This window comes from Dasypus novemcinctus, chromosome 6 (genome assembly GCF_030445035.2).
Source record: "Dasypus novemcinctus isolate mDasNov1 chromosome 6, mDasNov1.1.hap2, whole genome shotgun sequence".
NCBI classification, from domain to species: Eukaryota; Metazoa; Chordata; class Mammalia; order Cingulata; family Dasypodidae; genus Dasypus; species Dasypus novemcinctus.
In genome coordinates, this window is record NC_080678.1 from 116682265 (window position 1) to 116702061 (window position 19797).

Genomic DNA, 19797 nt, shown 5'->3' on the forward strand with positions numbered 1-19797 from the left:
TGTCATTTTCCCCCTCTACATCCATCAGTTCTTTAGCCTTTCATAATACTGAAGCTATTATTTCTACTACCTTCTGTTTTCTACTATTATTATTTAGGAGTATGATAGTTATTTTTTGACTATGGTCTTTTCTCTCTGGTTGCTTACTGTATTATTTCTGCTTTTAATGTTTGGGAATTTTGCTGTGATGTTTATCAACGTGGAATTAAAATAATTATTCTGCTTGGTGGAAAAAAAGTAGAGTTGGGAGCTTATGAGGCTTAAGTGGTTGAGCACCTGCTTCCCACATGGAAGATCCCAGGTTCAGTCCCCAGTGCCTCCTAAAAAAACCCAAAACAAACAAGCTAAACAAATGAAAAAACCTACTCAGGGGAGCCAATGGAGCTCAGTGGTTGAGTGTTAGCTTTCCACATACAAGGTCCTGGGTTCAATCCCTGGCCCCCAGTACCTCAAAAAAGAAAAAAAAAAAAAAAAAAAGAGTTTTAGATTGAGGATACAGTACTATTGGGTTTTGCATTTAACCTAGTTATTCTTACTGATGATCTTCATTTCTTCACACTACTCCAAGTCACTCCTGTCTTTCCCATTCAACCTGCAACATTCCCTTTAGTAATTCTTGCAGGGTGTGTCTTCTGTTGATTAACTCTTCCAGTTTCTGTTTATCTGTGAAAATTTTAAACTCTCCCTATTTTTGTCTCTATAAATTTATTTATACTTACATTTTATATAAATGGAATCACACCATATGTAGTACTTTGTGTTTGGTTTCTTTCACTTAGCATAATGTTGTGGTTTTATTATTTATTATAATTTCTTAACTTAGAGAAGTTGTAGGTTTACAGAAAAGTCATGCAAAAAAATACAATATTCTCACATACCCCCTATTCTTGACTCTTTGCATTAGTGTGGTTCCTTTGTTACAACTGATGAATGAATATTAAAAAATTACTATTAACTAGAGTCCACAGTTTATATTAGATGTACTTTTCCCATATACCATCCTAAAGTTAATACCTTAAAGTAGTATTGTACATTTGTTATAATTCATGAAAGAACATTCTTATATTAACATTTTTACTATTAACCACAGTCTATCATCTACAACAGGGTTCACTGAGTATACAGTCCTATATACAATTCATCCAAAATGTATACTCAATCATCAGAGTTGTGCCCTCTTCACCACAGTCGATTTTAGAACATTTTCACTACTTAACTATAGTCCATGATTTACATTAGTTATATTTCCCCATATATCAACATATTATTAACACCTTGTAATACTAAGTTTTGTTCTGGTTCGTGGAAGAATATTCTTGTATTTGTACTATTAACCACGTTCCTTATCCACCACTGGGTCACAGTGTTATAAAGTTCCAAGTTTATCTTTTAGTAGTTCTTCCATTGACATGTACAATCTCTCTCATTTTTGAAAGGCAGTTTTGCCAGATAAAGAATATTGGCTGGCAGTTTTTTTCTTTCAGTGCCTTAAATGTGTCATACCACTACCTTCTTGCCTCCATGGTTCCTGATTAGAGATCAGCACTTAGTCTATTAAGGATCACTGTATGTGACAAATCACTTTTCTCTTGTTGCTTTCAGAATTCTCTCCTTATCTTTGGAATGTGATATTCTGACTAGTATGTGTCTTGGCGTAGGTCTATTAGGATTTACCCTGTTTGGAATATGCTGAGCTTCTTGGACATGTATATTTACGTCTTTCATAAGAGTTGGGAAATTTTCGGCCATTATTTCCTCAAACACTCTTTCTGCCACTTTTCCCTTCTCTTCTCCTTCTGGGACACCCATGACGTGTATGTCTGCATGTTTCATGCTATCACTCAAATCCCTAAGACAATGCTCACTTTTTTTCTATTCTTTTATCTAACTGTTCTTCTGATTATATGATTTCGATTGTGCTGCATTCTAGTTCACTAATTCTTATTTCTGCTGGTTCAAATCTGCTTGTAGTAGTTTCATATAATTGATGAATTCCAAAAAGAAATACTGGATTATGCTTGTAATCTGATCTGTACCTAGGCATGGCGAAGAACAGATTTGGGGGTTTCTAAAGTTGAGTTTTTGATAGTAGAGCGTGATGCTGAAGCCTCAAGCTGCAGCCCCAGTAAGCCCACAGAGGAAGGAGAAGCCAGGCCTAGGAAGAGAGGAACCCTGAACCCAGAGAAAAGCAAGACCCTGGAAGGGAGGAACCCAGAAAGGCTGAACCCTCACAGCAGTCAGCAGCCATCTTGCTCCAACATGTGAAAATACTTTGGTGAGGGAAATAACTAAAGCTTTATGGCCTGGTATCTGTAAGCTCCTACCCCAAATAAATACTCTTTATAAAAACCAACAAATTTCTGGTATTTTGCATCAGCACCCCTTTAGCTGACTAATACACTGCTGTTGTATGCCTCTAGTGTATTTTTAATCTCCATTATTGTTCTGTCATCCCTGTAATTTCTATGTTTCTTTGCAAACTTTCTAATTCTTCCTTTTGCTCACACATTGTCTTAATATCCTTTAGCTCTTATCCACCATTAGTTTCTTTCTGGCCATGTTTTCCTTCATGTCCTTGAATTAATTTAGAAGGTTTGTTTGAACATCACTGATTAGTTGTTCCAAAGTCTGTGTCACCTCTGAAGTTTTCATTTGTTCCCTTCACTGAGTCAGATCTTCCTGTTTTTTAGTATGACTTGTAAATTTTGCTGATGTTTGGGCATCTGATTATGTGTTAACTCTGAAGGCCCGTTTCTCCCTCTTGCCTACTGTTTAGCAATGCATTAAGGCTCTTCTTTGACGCATGGTCCAACTTATACTGGACCTGTAGAGTGGCCCATGTTGAAGTGTTGCAATTTTCTCAAGTCTTCTGCACCTGAATCTTGCCCTTGATATGAAGTACAACTTTTAGGACTGCCTGTTTATGTGCAACTGTTTCACCTACAGGAGAAAGCTTCCTTTATTCTGTTCCTTCTCTGGGAATCCTGATCTGTTCTGTTTGTTTTTGTGCAGGATTTTCTCCTCAGCTCCTTAGATTAGTTTAATTTCTCTCCCTTACTCAGTGCCCCATTTTTATTATACTTTCCAGTTCCGGGACCTATCCGGCCTTATAGCAATTCCATTTTCCCTTCTTTCAGATTCTCTGCTTCCTGTTACTTCCCCATTAGAGTATCTCACCCTAGGGAGCCAAATTGGATTAATTGAAGAAGGTCCATTTTTTTCATTTAGGTGACCCAACATACCAGAGTGTGTACCCCCATCAACAATTCCACTGCATTCTCTTTTCTTTCCTGGGGGCCTTTCTGTGTATGTGCTGTCAGTCACTCCTGTTCCTCCCTGGGTCTCTGTGGACCATACGCACAGGGTTCTAACTCATCACTGGGAGTGGCTCCATGGTCTACATCACAGGCAGGAGGTACCCTGGCCATGCTGCCTCTCTATTAAGCTGCATGGGACGGAGTGAAAGGAAGGGTTCTGAACTAGCAGGTTCATGTCATAGATCTCCTACCATTTTTGGTGTTTTTTCTTTTTCTTCAATTTAACATTACTGGGGTCCTCCTCCAGTCTCTATCATCCTCCACAGTTCCAAGCAAATGGGATTTGTCCTTTTACTGTTTCTGAGGGAAAACTTTTTCAGCAGATGTCTTATGTCACCATGTTGATAATATCACTCTTATGACCAAATGATATTTGACAAGGGTACTAAGTACATGCAGTGGCGAAAAACAGTCTCTTCAACAAATGGTGCTGGGAAAACTGGATATCCACATGCAAAGGAATAAAGTCAGACCTCCAACCTCACACTATGTACAGATATCAACTCAAAATGGGTCAAAAACCTAAATATAAGAGCTAAAATTCTAAAATTCTTAGAAGATAACATAGGGGGAAATCTTCAGGACCTGGGATTTAGAAATGGATTCTTTGATATGACACCAAAGCACATGCAACAAGAGAAAGAATAGGTAAATTTGATTTCATCACAATTAAAAACTTTTGTACATCAAAGGAAATTATCAAGAAACTGAAAAGACAACCAACAGAATGAGAGAAAATTGTTGGGCATAATACCCAGAACATACAAAGAACTTTCAAAATGCAACATCAAAAAGAAAACCCAATTTAAAGATGGGCTGTTGCAGTGTGGGCTCGCCCAGAGGGCCGCTGCAGGGCGGTGTGGGCTCGGGCGGAGGGCTGCAACACACGGAGGGGCCTTCCGAGAAGGTGCTCCGGGGCCGGCAAGGTGCAGAGGACGCGCGGTAGGAAGAAGACTACCGAGGAGACCAGGATCTGTGCGCAAGTCTGATTTATTCAGGAAGTACAGCGGTTAATATAGGGTGAAGACGGGGGAGGGGCAGGGGGCGTGGCCGGGGGGCGGCAGACGGCTGATAGGTTCGTGCAGGGGTGCATCACTGGTTGCGGGCAGAAGACGGGGTAGCCAGGGTTCTCGGCAGCAGCGAGGCGGGGCTGTCATGGTGCAGCGGTGGCCCTCGGGGGAGAGGCGGGGTTAGGCCACCAAGGGGGAAGCGGGTGCAGCTGGGCAGAGGGGCGGGCAGTACACCCGAACCCCAAGCGGAGGGCCTTAACGCCCGTTCCCGCCACCCGGGTCCGACTCGCACCGGCGCCTGGAGACGAGCCGACCCTTGCTGTCGCCGTGCTCCCACATGGTGCCACCCTACATTTCCCCCTTTTCTTTTATTAAGCACCGAAGAAAGTGGAAGAGGAAGGGCCAGCGCTCATTTTGTTGGGGGGGGCCTCGCCAGGCAGCGCGTTCGAGAAGCCTGTCTTGGGGGGGGGGTGAAGGTGGGTGGCGGCGGCCGCCAGGCCCTTTCAGCTTGGGCTAGGTGGAGTAGCCGCAGAACTTGTTGGCAGAGAGGGTCGGGCTCAGCATTCAGGGTCATCATGGCCATCCGAGGGGCGAGGTGTCGCTGGCGACGTTTCTCTCTCCGGGTCGGGCGGTTCAGCGGTGGCGGGCCGGATGAGGCGTCCTGGGATCCAGATGGGCTGGGCGGCGTCATCTGGAAAGACACAAGCAAAACCCCTACCCTGGGCAAGGAGGGGGGCAGGCCCTGAACAGATGTTAGTCTTGGGGTCTTTCCACTGAACAAGGGGGGCCTGTGTGGGCCGGTAGGATGGGCCCCAATGAGCATGTAATGGGGAAAGGCCATCCTCATCAAAGCAGAGGAGGTTGTGGTGGATTAAGGCAGAGGTGACAATTTCTCCAGGTGTGTGGCGGGGATGGTTGCTCCTTTCCTTTTGAATAAGATGCTTGAGGAAGAGATGAGTGCGTTCAACCATGCCTTGACCTTGGGGGTTGAACAGAATTCCAAAGTGATGAGTGATGTTGTATAGCCTCAGGAACGCGGCGAAGGAAGCGCTGCGATATGCTGGTCCATTGTCGGTTTTCAGGTCCCATGGGACTCCCATGAAGAGGATGGCTTGTCTGAGGGCCTGAATGCAGTGCTTGGCTGTTTCTCCTGGGAGGGGAACGGCATAGCACAGGTGGGAGAAGGTGTCGATGGCCACATGGAGATACTTGAGCCTGCCGAACTGGGGCACGTGGGTGACGTCCATTTGCCTTCGGGCATTGGGGCGTAGCCCTCGCGGATTAACTCCTTGCGGCTGTAGCGGCCCAAGGGGCAGAAGGGGTGCACAGGTTTGGCAGCATCTGACCATGTGCTTGCAGGCCTGGATGGAAAGTTCCGGGAACAACTTGTGAAGGCTCCTGGCAGAGAAGTGAAATCGAGAGTGGAGTAGCTTGGCTTGGATGAGGAGGTTGCCAGGTGGAGGGGCGGGTGGTCGACCTCCCGAGCGCTCTACTGAGGCTGGGAGGGCTTGGACGGCTTGATCGGCGAGGTTATTGCCGGCAGCGATAGGTCCAGGAAGGCCAGAATGGCTCCTCACATGGGCGATGTACCAGGGCGCCGTGTGGTTTTCCAAGAGACTCTGGAGAGTTAGGAGTGCTTGGTCGATAGGCCTTTTGGCAGGAAAAAACGTGGCGAAAGCCAAGACTTGGCAGACTTGCAAGGTGTACAGGCTGTCGGTGAAGATGTTGAGGGGTCTGTCGGGACAGACGCGGAGAGCTAGGACGACGGCTTGGAGCTCTCCTACCTGGACAGAGTTCACGTTGATGTGGATGAGTATTTGAGGCTCTGACGTACCAGGCGAGTAGATGACAGCTGCGAACTTGTGCTTGGAGGCGTCAGTGAAGGCGATGGTGGCATGTGGGTAGGGGCGGCGAGACGGGAAGGGGTGGTGCGGCGGAGGGATGAAGGATAACTGGGAGATGCCCTGAAGCAGCCGACGGCTGGGGTAGTGGTTGTCAAATTCGCCATGGAAGAGTTCCGCAAGGACTTGCATGTCTGGACTGGACAGAAGCAGCACAGTGGTTTTCTTGGCATCAAGCGGCCACACAATGGTGTCAGGGGGAGTACCATATGTGTGGGTGCATTGCCGGACGAGGTCAATGGCCAAGGAGATCCAGAGGGTGACTTGCGGGCTGATTTTTCTGAGCTTGCTTTTGGTGGTATGGAGCCAGAGAAGGGGCCCCTTCTGCCAGAGGAGCCCGGTGGGCGTACCCGTGGTAGGCAGGATCAGCGCCAAGATGGCTCGGTTGGGGTCGTGACGCTGCAGTTGGCATTCTCGCAGGGCATCATTGACAGCTCAGATGGCCTCCTGTGCAGCCGAGGTAATAGCGATTTTCTTTGTTACGGCCTGCGGAGGGTCTTGGTCGGTTTGCAGGAGGGCGAAGAGGGGTTGTAGTTGAGCGGTGGTGATCGGGAGAGCCAAACGGAGCCAATTGATGTGCCCACAGATTTTCTGTAGCTCTGTCAGAGATAGCTTCTGCGGAATGGCCAGTTGGGGGGCCGCAGGCGTGATGGTGTTGTGGATGTTGAAGCCTAGAAAGGTGAAGGGGAGCTCCATGCGTACCTTATCTTGTTGGACTTGTAGGCCAAGGTCATTGAGATGGCGCAGTAATGCCGTGACGATGGCTTGGAGGCCTCCGGGGGTTTCATGCGCCACGAGAAGGTCGTCTATGTAATGAACAATGTATGCAAAGTTCTTTAATGGCTGAATTGCCTTATTGACATAAAGCTGGCAGATGGCCGGGCTGTTTCGCATTCCTTGCGGGAGGACTCACCATTGGTAACGCTCAGCTACTTCTTGGTGATTGGTGCACGGGAGCGTGAAGGCGAATTTTGGACGGTCTTTTGGGTGCAGTGGAATGGAGAAGAAACAGTCCTTGATGTCGATAGTGGCAGCGCACCAGTGTCTAGGTACAGCCGTGGGGTGGGGGCACCCCGTTTGGGGGGAGCCCATTGGGCGGATGTGCTTGTTGATCTCACGCAGGTCGTGGAGGAGCCAGTACTTGCCTGACTTCTTCTGAATGACAAAGACGGGTGAGTTGTACAGACTGGTGGATGGCTCAATGTGTCCTGCGTCGAGCTGGTCATAGACAAGAGCTCGGAGAACTAACAGTTTCTGGGATGAGATGGGCCACTTCTCCACCCAAATGGGCTCCTCGGTATCCCATTCAAGAGGAGTGGGTGCTGGAGGTGTAATGCGAGCAGTGGCGTATATCATTGGAGGGGAGCCGTGGATAGAATGGCTCCGCAGTTCGAGAGGACATCCCGGCCCCAGAGGATATTGTCGATGCCGGGCAGGACAAGGGGGCGGAAGGTGCCTTGGCGGCCTTCCTTGTCCTTCCAAATAAGATCTCGGCTGGTTTGAAATGAGGGAGCTGTTCCGGTGGCTCCAATGACGCGGGGGCCGGGGAGCACATCCCAGTTGTGTGCGGCTGTTTCTGGGAAGCAGGATATTTCTGCCCTGGTGTCAAGGATTCCCTCGAACCATTGGCCTTCAACCTCTAACTCCATTATTGGTTTCTTGGGTCCCAGTGGAACGGTCCACATTACGGCAGGGGGTGGTGGCGTGGGTGAGCGGCCTCTTGCTGGCGGGGCTGAGGCCTGCCCCCTCTCGCGTTTAAAGGCTGTCGTTGGCTGTTGGGTGGTGCGGGCAGTCACGGGCCCAATGGTATCCTTTGCCGCAGCAGGGACATGGGGTGGGAGGCGCGCATGGTCTGGCTCCTCCGGTGTCTTGAGGCGTGTTCGTGGATGGTCGTGGTTGGGCGGCATGAGGGCATTCGCGGGCAAAATGTCTGGTTTCTCCGCATTTGAAGCAGTCGGAGGAGAGGGACATGGCTGTGGCTATGGCCTGAGCCAGCACGGTGGCCTGCAGGTCTATGTGGGAGCAGGCCAGGATCCAGTCATGTACTCCCCTTTCCTTCATTGGTAGGATGGCTTGTCGGCAGGCATTGGTGGCCCCTTCCAGAATGAGTTCCCGGGCAAGGGCTTGTTGCACATGCTCGCCAGGGACCTTGCGCTTGCAGGCCTCCTGAACCCGGGATACGAAGTTGGCGAAGTCTTCGTCTTTTCATTGGACTAGCTTGGCAAGTGGCTCAGGTCTGGTGGCGGAGCAGCTGCGGAAAGCGCGGAAAGCCAGCTCGCGAAGTTGGAGCCAGAACTCGGGGGGGGGCGTTGTGATATTGGGCTGGATTGGCGAATTGGCCCGTGCCTGTGTAAGCGTCCGGGGGATGGCGAGCCTCGACACGGGCGTTGTGTGCCACTTGCTTTTCTGCCTCTGATGTAAAGTGAGCACGCCAGTCGATGAATTGGCCGGGGGTTAGAATGGCCCGAGCGAGGGAAACCCAGTCATACGGAACCGCGAGCTGAGTGCTAAGCTCCTCAAGCAAATGTTGGGCGTACGGGCTACCGAGGCCGTCCTCTTTAACAGCCTTGCGGAGGTTTTTTATTTCGTCGGCTGTAAAGGGGTACCAATCCTGCGGACGGTGCCGCGAGGGGGCGGCATTCAGCGGGTATAAGAGCGGCATCTGATGCGCGGGGGCCTCTGCCCACGGGGGCCAAGTACCCATGGGCCCTCTGGCGGATGAGGGATCCGCGGCGGGGGGTGCCCAGGGGGTGGGGCGAGAACATGGCTCGTCCCAAGATGGCGGCGCCTCACAAGATGGCGGACTGCCCCAGGGGGTAGGCGGCTTGTAAGATGGCGGCCGCTCCTCTTCTGGCGGGGTCCAAGATGGCGCCGTGGCTGGAGGGGGCGGGTATAGGGGGAGGGACTTCCCTTTATCCTCCCAAGAAGAAGGCGGAAGTTCGCCATCTTGGGGCGAGGTAGGCGCGTCCGGTTTGGGCGGGCAAGAGTCCAGGGCATTGTTGAGGCGGCTGGACAAGGACTCGGTGTCGGAATCACTGTCTGACTGAGACCCCTCTCCCTTGCTCTTACCGCAGGTGCAGTGGAAAGCGTCCCGATTGACGGGGGTGCCCTGGAGGCACGAGCGAATGGCGATGAGCGTGGGGAGAAGGCTGGGGGGAAAACGCTTGTTCTCATACTCCATAGCCGCCGTGACGTGGTCAATGAGGTTAGTGTATGTGTCCGGGTCCCACAGCTGGCAAGTGGAGAGCCAGGGGTTGAAAGGCAGCAAAAGGTCCCAGTACGTTTGGAACTGCTTTACTGAGACATTCATATGATTGGTGTCTAAAAGGCCGGCAAGGGCCCTAACCTGAGGCGTCTGGCGGGAGGAAAGACGGCCGCCCATGGCGCCAACGGCGGGGCCTAGCGAAGACGGGGGTCCTTACCTTGCGGGCGAGGCGGGTGGGGGTCCGGCCGGGAAGTTGTTGCCCCCACGTTGGACACCAAATGTCGCAGTGTGGGCTCGCCCGGAGGGCCGCTGCAGGGGCGGTGTGGGCTCGGGCAGAGGGCTGCAACACACGGAGGGGTCTTCCGAGAAGGCGCTCCGGGGCCGGCAAGGTGCGGAGGACGCGCGGTAGGAAGAAGACTACCGAGGAGACCAGGATCTGTGCGCAAGTCTGATTTATTCAGGAAGTACAGTGGTTAATATAGGGCGAAGACGGGGGAGGGGCAGGGGGCGTGGCCGGGGGGCGGCAGACGGCTGATAGGTTCGTGCAGGGTGCATCACTGGTTGCGGGCAGAAGACGGGGTAGCCAGGGTTCTCGGCGGCAGCGAGGCGGGGCTGTCATGGCGCGGCGGTGGCCCTCGGGGGAGAGGCGGGGTTAGGCCACCAAGGGGGAAGTGGGTGCAGCTGGGCAGAGGGGCGGGCAGTACGCCCGAACCCCAAGCGGAGGGCCTTAACGCCCGTTCCCGCCACCCGGGTCCGACTCGCACCGGCGCCTGGAGACGAGCTGACCCTTGCTGTCGCCGCGCTCCCACACGGTGCCACCCTACAATGGGCAAAGGACTTGAACAGACATTTCTCCAAAGAAGATATACAAATAGGCAATAGACATATGAAAAGATGTTCACCACTATTAGCCATTGAGAAAATGCAAATCTAAACCACAATAAGATACCATCTCACATCCATGATATTACAATCTGAAAATAACAAGTGTTGAAGAGGATATAGAGAAACTGAAACTCTAGAGCATTGTTAGTGGAATGAAAAATGGTGCAGCAATTGTAGAAAGCAATATATCAAGTCCTCAAAAAGTTAAATACAACATTACCATATGACCTGGTAATTCCACTTCTAGGTATATACCCAAAGGAGTGAAAATAAAGTCTCAAACAAATATTTGTACACTAATGTTTATCATAGCAGTATTCACAATAACCAAAATGTGAAACAACCTGTGTCTATCAACAAATAAATGAATAAACAAAATATAGTACATATACACAATGGAATATTATTCAGTCAGAAGAAAGAATGAAGTTATAAGATATATAGCAACATGGAAGAACACTGAAAACATTAAGCCCAGTGAAATCAACAAGTTATATAAAGACAAATACTATAAGGTATCACTTAAAGGAAATGACTAGAAACAGCAAAATTGCAGAGAAAGAAAACAGATTAGAAGTTACGAGCTCATGGGGATAAAGGTAAGGGAGTATTTGTTTTTAAGAATTAAATGTTTTAAAATAAATTTTTAAAAACAGCAGCATTAAACTCATATATATGTATATATGCAATAAAAAATTACAGAACCAAAAGGAGAACTGGAGAAATCCACAATCATAGTAGAGGTTTAACATATCTTTCTCAGTAATCGATGGAGCAATTGGACAAAAAAAAAAATCAGAAAAGGTGAAGAGGGAAACGGACTTGGCCCAGTGGTTAGGGCGTCCGTCTACCACATGGGAGGTCCGCGGTTCAAACCCCAGGCCTCCTTGACCCGTGTGGAGCTGGCCCATGCGCAGTGCTGATGCGCGCAAGGAGTGCCGCGCCACGCAGGGGTGTCCCCCGCGCAGGGGAGCCCCACGCGCAAGGAGTGCGCCCCGTAAGGAGAGCCGCCCAGCGCGAAAGAAAGTGCAGCCTGCCCAGGAATGGCGCCGCCCACACTTCCCATGCCGCTGACGCCGCTGACGACAACAGAAGCGGACAAAGAAACAAGACGCAGCAAATAGACACAGAGAACAGACAACCGGGGCAGGGGGGACATTAAATAAATAAATAAATAAATCTAAAAAAAAAAAAAAAAAGGACCTGCTATAGTTTGCCATGTGGAACTAAAAATATTAGAAAGAAAAGAAAAGGTGAAGAAGATTTAAACAATAATAATAATCTATATGACCTTAATAACAGTTATGAAACACTACACCCAACTATTGCAAAATACATATTCTTTTAAATCCACATGGAATGTTTACCAAAATTGCCCATAAAACTAGGCCATAAAGCAGACTCAGTAAATTTCAAAGGACTGCAACTATACAGAGTCTGTTCTCAGATCAAAACACAATTTAAAAAATGAGTAACAAAAGATAAATAAAAATTTCCAAATATTTGGAAATTAAGAACCACACTTCTAAATAGCCCAGACATTTTCTAGTTATCATTGTGCTATTTCCATAATGTAAATTAGATTTTACAATGGAAATTATGTTTTGCTAAAAAGTAATGAAAATAAAATATATCAAAAAGGATAAAGTGCAGCTTAAGCAGTGATTAGAAGAAAATCTATAGCTTTAAAGATACATTAAAGGACTGTGAGAAGATGGTGATGAACTAACAGGCAGAGTCAAATGTTCTCACGAAAACAATGGAGAAAAAACCAAAAGCTGTCCGAGGGACCTGCTTTGGGGATCAGCAGACCACAACAGTACTACACCACTCCCAGGAGGGTGAGGGACAGAGAGACGAAGAAGCCGAAATGACAAACCTGAGCTACAAAGCCCTGGGGTGGCCAGGAAGAGCTCCTCTCCCCCACCCCCAAATATTAAGCTGGGGTAAAACACTGACCTCACTGCAGCTGATTGAAAGGGGAGCAGACATCTTCCTCCCTGTCAGCTGTTTCAAGGGAAAGGGGAGAGTGAGATCAGGGTGAATTCAGTGAATTCAGCCAGCAGAGACTGCTCTGAATCTCCAATCTGGAGAGTCAACACAGGAACACAGGAAAGCCAAGACATACACCTCTGTGGAAAGGTGTGCTGACTAGTGCCATCTGCTGGCCAGTCTGGAAATTGCATTGACAACAACTGTGCTCTCTGTATCCAACCCCTGGGAGAAAATCTGCACCCCACTAGTGAGTTCCTGGCCTGATATTGAAAACTTTAGCTGGAAAATTTTAAAGACTGAGAATAAGTTGAACCAAATATCAAAGAATAACTGTGAAAAAAAAAATAGGCAAGAGGGAGAAATTAACCATTAGAGTAAATTTACCAACATATTCAGATGTCTAGACTTCAGCAAAAAAAATAACAAGCCATACTAGGCTTGTTATACAGGAAGAGATGGCCCAGCCAAAAGAACAAACCAAATATCCTGAAGAGATACAGGATTTAATACAATTAGTGATAATCACTCTGTGGGAGGAAGGGCGCCCGGCTTGCCACAGTAGCAAACGGTGCGGCAAGAGGTGATACCGCCTCTGCCCACTGGGCCTAGATAAGGTGACTACGCCTGACTAGGCCTTTGCTGCTAGCGGCTGGCCGGCACCGCCCTCCCCCTTTCTATCTCCCGCCTAGCCCAACATCCGGCCAGCTCTCACTCCCCCTTTCCCCTCCCCTATTCCAAACCTCTCAGCCAGCCCTCTGCCTAGCAACCGCTTACAATCACCTATCAGGAAGCAGTACCCGCCCGCACCTATCAAATCCCTCCACGCAGTCCCTAACCCTATAAAGCTGTGTCCCCTTCCGCAATAAACCGGACTTGCACACAGACCTAGCCGCCCCAGCCGCATCACTCAACGCTCCTAAATCACTTGACAAAATTTAAAGTAAGTATGACTAAAGAAATAAAAGATATTAAGGGAAGCCGATTTGGCCCAACAGATAGGGCATCCACCTACCACATGGAAAGTTCAAGGTTCAAACCCAGGGCCTCCTGACCCATGTGATGAGCTGGGCCACACACAGTTCTGATGCACACAAGGAGTGCCGTGCCATGCAAAGGTGTCCCCCACGTAGGGGAGCCCCACGCACAAGGACTGTACCCCATAAGGAGAGTCGCCTAGCGCAAAAAAAGTGCAGCCTGCCCAGGAATGGTGCCGCACACACGGAGAGGTGGCGTAGCAAGATGACACAACAAAAACAAGACAGATTCTAGGTGTCACTGACAAGAATACAAAGCGGACACAGAAGAACACAAAGCGAATGGACACAGAGAGCAGACAACTGGGGGGGGCAGGGAAGGGGAGAGAAATAAATAAAAAATAAATCTTAAAAAATTTTGAAAAAAGGATATTAAGAAGACAGTGGGAGAGCATAAAGAACAATTCGAAAGCCTGCAAGGAAAAGTAGCAGACCTTATGGGAAAGACACAATGGATGAGATTAAAAATACATTAGAGACACAGAAGAGCAGATTTGAAATTGCCTGAAAACAGAATTAGTGGTTTTGAAGACAGAACATCTAAACTGGAAAAGACAGGGGAATGGGAAAAAAAATGGAACAGAGATTCAGGGAATTGAATGACAATGTGAAACTCACATTACTGGTGTCCCAGAAGGAGAAGAAAATGGAAAAGGGGAAGAAAGAATATTTGAGGAAATAATAACTGAAAACTTCCCAACCCTTAGGAAGGACATAAATATCAATATCCAAGAAGGACAACGCACCCCAAACCAAATAAATCCAAACAGATCTACCCCCAGACACCTACTATTCAGAACGACAAACATCAGAGATAAAGAGGAGTCTGAAAGCAGCAAGAGAAAAGCAAAGCATCATGTACAAGGGAAATTTGATAAGATTAAGTGCAGACTTCTCATCAGAAACCAGAGGTATGAAGAAAGTGGCATGATGTATTTAAGGTACTAAAAGAGAAAAACTGCCAGCCAAGAATTCTGTACCTGGCAAAGCTGTCCTTCAAAAATAAAGGTGAGTGCAAAGTCTTCACAGATAAAAAATGAGAGAATATGTAACCAAAAGACCAGATTTGCAAGACATACTAAAGGGGGTGCTGCAGCCTGAAAGGAAAAAATAAGGGTGAGAGATTTGAAGAGGAGTTTAGAAATGAAGATTAGGAAGGGTAAACTAAAGGATAAGCAGACAGACAATACAATGAAATGACAACATAGAGCCAAAGGACAAAATGGATGAAATAAGTAATGCCTTTACAGTAATAACACTGAATGTTAATGGATTGAACTCCCCAATCAAAAGACTGATAGAATGGATAAAAATATATGAGCCATTGTATTAGTCAGTCAAAGGGGTGCTGATGCAAAGTACCAGAAACCTGCTGGTTTTATAAAGGGTATTTATTTGGGGTAGAAGCTTACAGTTACCAGGCCCTAGAGTCCATCTCAAACTACCATAAGAGGTACTTTCTCACCCAGTCATGTGCCACATGTTGAGCAAGATGGCAGGCGATGTTTGTGATGGTTCAGCCTTCTTCTACCTCTGAAGACTCAGCTTCTTCCAATATCAGTTGTAGGCTGGGATAAGTCTTGTCTCTCTCCTGGGGCTTGTTTCTCACCTAGGTTCAGCTGTAGCTGTAGGCTATCAGGCTCATTCTCTTCCTGGGGCCTCCACTTTGTCTATGGAGTTGTCTTTATTCCTCTGTGTTCTTCTCCTACGTATTTATTTCCCAGGGCTCCAGCATCAAAACCCAAACTCTCTCCTCTGCTGTGTCATTTTCTCTGAGTCCTTGCCCACCAGGGGGCAGGGACTCAACATCCTACTGACGTGGCCAAATCAAAACCCGAATCTTAATCTAATCAAGTGAAAGTGGAACCTCTGACTCTAATACAATCTAATCCACCCAAAGGAATAGACCAGTTTACAAACATAATCCAATACCTATTTTTGCTACAGTCATCTACATGTTGTCTACAAGAGATCTACCTCAGACATAAGGACACAATCAGATTAAAAGTGAAAGGCTGGATGGGAAGTGGATTTGGCTCAACTGATGGAGCATCTGCCTACCATGTGGGAGGTCCAAGGTTCAAACCCAGGGCCTCCTGACCCATGTGGTGAGCTGGCCCATGAGCAGTGCTGATGCATGCAAGGAGTGCCATGCCAGGCAAGGGGTGTCCCCCACATAGGGAAGCCCCACATGCAAGGAGTGCACCCTGCAGTGAGAGCACAGCCTGCCCAGGAGTGGCACCACACACACAGAAAGCTGATGCAGCAAGATGACACCCCGAGGCCACTGACAAAAATGCAAGTGGACACAGAAGAGCATGCAGCAAGTGGACACAGAGAACAGACAACGGGAGGGCAGGGGAAGGGGAGAGAAATAAATAAAAAATAAATCTTTAAAACAAAAAAGTGAAAGGTTAGAAAAAGGCATTCCATGCAAATAGTAACCAAAAAAGAGCTGCAGTAGACCAGATAAATGTAAAATAACATTACAGTATATGGACAATAATTACTCAGTGCAACTGGCAAATTGTTCCTGTGACAGTATTCTGCATTTTTTTTCATACAAAACACACACTTGCTTTTAATTGATGAGGGCTGCAAAAGAGATATACTTTTGGATACTACATTTTCTTTACCCTTTTTTATTCATACTCTTTAAAATAATCTGGATCAATAATGATTTAGCATTATTACTACTAAACAAGATTTTTAGCTCTTCTACCTCATAAAATTATGAGTTGGAAAATTGTTATCTTCCGTAATATTCATTCTAATAAGATGCTAAGAATTCCTAAAAGGAATTTGATTATCTAGAAAGAATTATGGCCTAAATGGAAATTAAATAACTAAAAAATAAACTAATAATTTATTCATTCTTAGAGATTATGTCCAATAGTTAAAACTACAGTATAAAAATTAGTTATGTTATAATTAATTTCTACTATATTAGAATTTTTATTTACAAGTATTTATTGCTATGCCATCTATTTTTATAATTATGTTAAATCTAACCCAGCCTTGCACTCACGTTTAAAATTTGTAACTTCTTTCAGTCTATTTTTCTATTTATTTTACAATTTTACAATAAAGTACTTTTTATCCACTAAAAAAGCCATTGATTATATACTTTGGATAGATTATATGGTATATGACTATATCTCAATCAAACTGCTTAATAAACAAATAAATAGTTGTGTAAGAATAGCCAGAAATAGCAGTTATGTATAGCAGGGGGAGCAGAGAGGTTTAGAGGTGAGGAATTTTGTCTGCTTTTTTATTATTATTATTGAAATAATGAAAACACTTTAATAATGATTCAAGTGACGAATGCACAACTATGTGATTATACCAAATACCACTGATTGTACACTTTGGATGAATTGTATGATGTATTGTATGACAAGGACTTTGTTAAATGGATAAGAAACTGCTTTACCAGCGCAGGCCCCATAAATGGAACCCCAGATGACTTTGATGTTTTGGGGTATCCTAAAGACTTCCAGGACATTGTCTACAACTCCAACTCTGAATTTCATGTGCAACCCTAACCAACACTGCAATTCCTCTGCCTCACCATTCTGTGAACCACCTTCCAATGTCTGGCACACCCTTGCTCAGTAGCGATGTTCACTTTATTCACACACTCGAGCCACGAGAACTGAATTTACCTGTGGGTCCTTTGTGGTGCCATCGCCTGGATTTGCCATAGTTTTGTAAGGCTCTCCTCATAGCTGCCGCCTTTAGAGCTTCATTCTCCCCTCTACTATAAAAAGAGAAAGAGCTTGTTACCCTGCTTAATAATTAAATTCATTTAACTCTAAGTCCATGATAAAGGCCCTCTACCAAAAGAAACAAAATACAAGTGTGTGAAGAATGATGTAAAAATGAAATTTATAATCACAACTCTTTACAGAAACAATTAAAACTAAAAATTATGAACTGCAAATAATGTGTATCTTCTTCACAAGACTGTTAATCTTATCCTCTTGCTGAAAACTGTTAGTTTCTATAAGATCTCCGTGTTGATTTAAAACAATAGATGTCAATTCTTTTCTTGGAACTCTAAAAGTTTTAATTCAAATTTAATTTCCCAATCTAGAGCAATAAATCTTTCTACTAATGGGTAACCATTGGTCATTTTCCAGAGGCTTTCCTTCCTATTCTCAAGTCTTATTTTTCCAGTGATAATGTAATCAGAACTTGGTCTTGAGATGAATGTGGGGTTTTTTCAATTGCACAGCAATTGTGTTTAAAATGGGTGCTTTGCTTCCAAATTAAGACCTAATACTTATTTTTGTGACATTTGCAATTAAACGTCCGTATTAACTTATACACACTGCATTTTTCATTGGGACAACATTCTATCATTCATATAAACACCTTTCAGTGGTATTTTTTAAATGAATCTTTAAGGTCCTTGTTTTATTTCTTTTCCTCAATTCTGTTGAAACGTGGTGACCATAAACTGAACGTGGTTCAGGCTGAGCCATTGTGATTTTCTTCCAACGTGGCCGAGGATTAGCAAAGACGAGGTAACCGTATGGTGAGGCAGGCATGAGAAGCAGGGCTGGGACCCCACCAGGCAATGAGCAAACTCAAACCCGAGCAGGGTCAAGCAGGAGGCCCAGCCCCTCCTGAAGGCCAGGCCCCTCTGGCTTGGAGGCTGGTTTTCTCAGTCTCTGTTCCAAGAGCCAGTGGTTGTGAAGCAGTGACAAGGCCAAGACTTTACCTGCTTCGTATACAGGGATTCTACCAAAGATTTCCTTTGAACACTGCAAAAAAGGCTTAAAAGTTACCAGTGGAACTGCCCATCATCAAATTTGATCAAGGTAATTAAGAAGTTTTTCTGGGCTGGGACCCACAAGGTACAAATACTCTGCTCTCCTCACCTTCTGGGCATGTTCCAAGGTCGGCAAGGTCTGGGGACTTGCCCTGTCCAATGAAATGTGGACAGAAGCACAAGAGACACAGGGGAAACTTTACAAAGTCAGTGGGTGGTTTCCATGGAGATGGACCCCACGCAGAGCGCTTGCCAGCCCAGACATGGAGCCCAAGGGAAACTGAGCTCAAGGTGTCAAGGTGCAGGCTGTTTGTTCCTGCAGCTTAACCCGATTAGAGTGAAAGAAACCTCTGTTTTTTGAGGCCACATCTCAGCGATTTAGGCTTGTTCTCTGCAGGATAATCAGCCCATCCCAACTGGCACAGAAACATATCTCTATTGTTTTCAGCCACTGAAATTTCTGGAACTGCTTGTTTCTGTACCAAGATTCTCACTGAACACAGACTGCTCATAACCTACCTGGGGTCATAAGATAAACTTACAAAAAGTTAAACAACATGACAAGAAAATTCCAGAGAGGCCACAAGGTTATTTATTCCTTTGAATTCTAAGAGTCTAGAGGGAAAAACAACCAAGGAAACCAGAGAAATGATAAAATGCGAGCTCGGTCTTAGGGGTCGGGGGGGGGGGGGGGGCGGGGAGAGGGAACTCTAGGCGGGTAAATACGGAGGGGGCCGGCAAGAAGAGAACATCGGAAGAGACTTGATCCCGGAAGGTCGGTCACTGAATCGACTCACAGACGAAGCAAACCAGGGGAAGTTTCGGAGCCCCGAGGCAGGCGCGGCGCGCGGGACGCACGAGGAGCAGCGCCTCCGCAGAGCCCGCCTCCACCCGGCCCGGGGTGCGGGGTGCCGAGCCCCAAGGAGGGGGAGGGGGAGAAGGGCGCGGCGGAAACGGGGAGGGGGGGTGAAGGGGGAGGGAGGGTGGGGGGCGAGTGGCCAGAGGAGTAGGGCAAGGGGGGAGGAAAAAGTAGGCGGGCGACAGGGAGGGCGTGGCTGCGGGGAGTGGGCGTGGCCCGAGGAGGGAAGGCGTGGCTGCAGGGAGTGGGCGTGGCCTGGAAGATTGGGGCGCAGCTCGAATGGGGCGTGGCCGGAAGAGAGGCCTGGACACCGGGGCCGCGGCGGGGTAGAGCGTCGGTCTTCCGCCTCCTGGCGCCCGGCCCGCTCCCTGAGGCACGCGAGGACCTCAGGGCGAAAACCCTGCCCTGGCATGTCGGCCTCTCGCGGGCCCCGCCGCCCCGTTCGCCCGACAGGGAGACCTACCTCGCCGGGTTGCTCCTCTGAGTCACACCGCCGGGTAGGAAGGAGTACGGGGTAGACCCGAGCCGCGGCCCCGCCCTCCGCCTGCGCAGGCGCAGTACATGCAGTCCGTCGCGGAGACGTCGCGGCGCTGGCGCACTCCTCGAGTCCCGCCCCCTCGGCCCTCGGCCCCGCCCACCTCCGCGGTCTCGGGCGCGCTCGTGGGGTCCCGAACGGGCGTGGTGGGGATCGCGGGGAGTATAAATGGGGCGGGGGCATCGGGGAGCCTCTTGCTGTCCTTTAGGCCGCCCGCGCGCCTTTCTCTCCGCCTGGCCATCGGAAGTAAAGTGGCTACGTGTGTTCAGCCAAGGG

The 19797-nt window shown here is 47.6% G+C and overlaps 1 pseudogene; it reads right to left on the reverse strand.

Annotated features, from left to right (window-relative positions):
- The window catches only part of LOC131278817 (protein arginine N-methyltransferase 2-like), an 87639-nt pseudogene extending 68104 nt beyond the window's left edge, over positions 1-19535 (reverse strand).
- Between the last annotated feature and the right edge of the window lie 262 nt (positions 19536-19797).